A 3900-nucleotide genomic window follows, 5' to 3' on the forward strand; every position below is an offset into this window, starting at 1 on the left:
GTAAAGAGTAAGAACACGTGGCGACATGTTATTGGTGGCCGAAGGTAGCTCTACGTCCGGTCAGAGGATGTAATAATTGCTCCTCTCACACACACATGACACAACCGAAAGCATGGCGGCTCTGAAAGTGTTCAGGTTCCAGTTGATTCAAACCCCGTTCCCACCGACCACAAAACTATTTATTTGAAAAAAATTTGTTCTGGAGTTTCTTATTAAATTCTCATTTATGGGCTACCTAACTGCAAGATTTCTTTTTTATTGGGAAAATTTAGGGCAAGGCCCTTATATTAATATACCAAAAAATTAGAGACCAATAAAAAGAGCCTAACAAAACAAACAAAAGCCCACAACCAATAACCAATTACAAAATCAAAGAAAATCTATCAAAACCCGAGGAAATGAGAGACAAAAATAACTTAATCGATGGTACTCAAGAAAATGAAACCTGCTATTAAACAAGCAAAGCATCAGCACAATCAACTTGTCCACCAAACTGATCAAACGCACGTAGCCTCCCTAGTTGCCAAGTGATGAAAGCAGGGGCAGAAGAACTGGGTGTATCAAGATGCCATTCCAAGAGAAATACCGCCAGCAAGCAGGAACAATTTGCCATCCAAAGAGAGCATTGGGCATAGCAGGTTCTGGACATCATTGTCCTAGACCGACATCAACCAGAAAGCCAGCAAAACTCGGTTAAAGAACCTCAGAAAAGAAATTTTGAGCAATTCAACATTTTTCCACTTAGCCACCTTAGAAGAAATAGAAATAACCATTTTGCTGCATAACACAGTGGATGATGATTTTAATCCAGCAAACCGTCTATCGTTGCGTTCCCTCCAAATATAGTAGATAGCACAGCAAATCATGAAATAACAGAAATATTTTGCCTTACTGTTGTAATCCCCCAAATCCTCCAAAAATTGAAAAACCTGCATCATGGTGGGCCGAAACAGAAAGCAGTGCAACACAGACAGAAGATGACTTAAAACCGCAAAGGAGTAGTCGCAAAGAAAAAACATATGGTTGCTATTCTCCTCATCAATCATACAAAGAGGACAAGTAGAGTGTATAATAATGTTTCTCTTGGCAAACACATCAGCCAATTTAAGCCCATTGCGAATCAAAAGCCATGTGTAAGATGAGAATCTAAGAGACGATCTCTTATGCCAGATGAATTTAGACCACTCCACTTTAGTCATATCATTAAAAAAATGAAGTCTAAAATTTTAAAAAATAAGATTGGTGTAGCCCGTCTAATGATGAACAGCAGATGAAGAAACAGAAATAGGGGTGCACTAGATAATCTGTCTAACCCATACGGGAAGGAAGTCAGGAAAGCACCAACACCAACACCCCCCCCCCCCCCAAATAGTTTTAATCCCCCCCATATAGTCTTAATGAGACCATCAAGGCCAGATAAAGGGGGAATAGGGGAAATAGGTCAGAAATAGAATTTCTCCCCACCCAACGATCCTAAATCATAGAAAGCCTACAATTCAAAGCAGTCACCCTAAAATAAATACTTCCTTTAATTTTAACAGCCACCTCTTGAATGAACTTCCATAACTTAGAAGAAGATGGGTGGTTGGGCCTCCAAGGGGAGGTGTATTTAAGTCTAACCCATTCAGCAGCCATAGAATCAGAATTATAAAGTCTCCAGATAAAAGAACAACCAAACTCATGTGATAAAGAATGGAAATCAGGGATCCCCAAACCTCCAAAGCATATTGGTAAGGTGGTATTATGCCATGCAATGAGATGTAGTTTCTTGCCCTCCACTAAAGCATGATACAAAAACAAAATGGAGCATTTAGAGTTGTTGATGTGAAGGCCCGACCCAATGGCAAAATTCTGTAAGTGTTCAGCTAACTGAAGAGCATTAGTAAGAGAAGCAATCCCAAATATAAGAATATCATCGGCATAAAGAAGGTGGCTAAGGGAGTTTAGGCCATAAGGAATCCCCAAGAAAACACCATAATCCAAAGTGCAAGAGAAAGCGTCCATGACAACAACAAATAAAAGGGGAGAGAGGGGGCAGCCCTGCCTAAGGTCGATGAAGGAGAAGAAAAACCCCTCAAGAGCCCCATTGATGCAAATCTAGAAGGGAACCTCATAAATATAGCACTTAATTCAAGATATGAATTTGTCCGGAAAGCCCTTATGCCTAAGCCTAGAAAGCAGGAAATCCCAAGAGACAGAATCAAAAGCTTTACGAATATCTAGCTTCGCGCAAAAATATTTCCTCTGGTAAGAGCCATTAAAGTAGTTTAAAATCTCATTGGCCAAAATAATGTTATCAATGGAAATTCTCTTAGAAATGAAGCCCGCTTGACTTATGTGGATGATAAGAGGCATGATGACTTTAAGCTGGTTAGCCAAAAATTTTTCAATAGTCTTATAAAAGACATTGGAAAGAGAAATTGGTCGATAATCAGAAATATTTGAGGCATGGTGGTGTTTGGGGATCAAGGTGATGGCCGTAGCTTTAGCACATTTTGGTAGGTGCCCAACAGAGAAGAAATTTTTAACAACATATATTAATCACATAAAGTCCAATAATATCCCAAGTCCCCTTGTAAAACTCAAAAAGTAAAACTGTTTGGTCATGGAGAAGAGGAGGAAGGGACGAAAAAAACAACATCTTTGATCTATTTATCAGTTATAGGAGCTATAAGAGAGGTCAGGAAATTGGTGAGAATAGTCTCCCCAATAGGAAAAATGTTCTCAGAAATGCCACCAGAAACATGGAGATTATAAAGCTTTCTAAAGTGTTCAACAATAACATTAGCAATATCAGGAGGAGTAGAGAAGTGCCCCTCATCAGTGGTAATTTCTTTAATCCGAGAAGAATTGGTTCTAGTTTTGATACGGGCATAAAGAAAGCCCAAATCGTCTTCCTCATTTTGAAGCCATTTAGCCTTAGCTCTTTGGACAATCCAAGAATTCCAAGCCTTCTGATATAAGGATATGTTAAGATTAATGTATTTTAAAGAGACATTTAAGGAGTAGTCCATTGGGTTTTGTTGAATAAGATCAAAGCAGACCTTTTGTTTGTGTAAAAAATCCTCTAGTCGAACTTTAAGGAAATGATCATTAGCCCACTTTTTCTACTTTAATAGGCCTTTAAGAGCCCTAAGATTCACATATAAATTGAAAATAGGGCTACCATCATTAAAAGAAGCAAAAAAAAGAAAAAAGAATATCCCAAAAACCATTCATCCATATCCAATAATTTTTAAACTGAAATCTACCAGGAGAGATAGAGTAGTGACCCGATTTAAGCAGCAATGTGGAATGGTCAGAGCATAAAGGAGGAGCCACCTTATAGTAAGAAAGAGGAAAATATTCCAACCATTTCTAATCAACCACCATTCAATCAAGCTTGATGTGAATTGGGTCATCCACTCGACCATTAAACCAAGTATACTTTAAGCCAATCGAGTTGAGATCAATAGTATCAGAGTTGAACATCCACCCATTTAGCTCACCCAGCTTACTAAAATGAGTGTGAGCACCACCCAATTTATCTTTGAAATCTTTGTAGAAATTAAAATCCCCCGTGATAATCCTGGGGGTAGTAATGGAGTTAGCCAGGGTCGAAAGCTATTGCCACAAAGGGGATCTGTCAGTTGGAGAGTTAGCAGCATACACAATGGTGAGAAGAAAGGTAGTGGTGGAACCAAAATAAAGGTTTCCATGTATCAATAGAGGGGTAGAGAGAAGAGGTGTAAGGGAAATTGAGGAGGGGTTCTAATTTTGATAAGCACTCTACCTTAGGTGAAAATGACATGAGGTCATTCTCAAGCATGGGGGGGGGGGGGGGGGGGAGATAGAATAAAATAGGGGCGCACTACTAATCTAGGCTAAACTATGGGTCTAGCTTAGGTCATAGGATGCTTG

The sequence above is a fragment of the Dendrobium catenatum genome, unplaced genomic scaffold (assembly GCF_001605985.2).
Source record: "Dendrobium catenatum unplaced genomic scaffold, ASM160598v2 fragScaff_scaffold_1248, whole genome shotgun sequence".
In the NCBI taxonomy this organism is placed as follows: Eukaryota; Viridiplantae; Streptophyta; class Magnoliopsida; order Asparagales; family Orchidaceae; genus Dendrobium; species Dendrobium catenatum.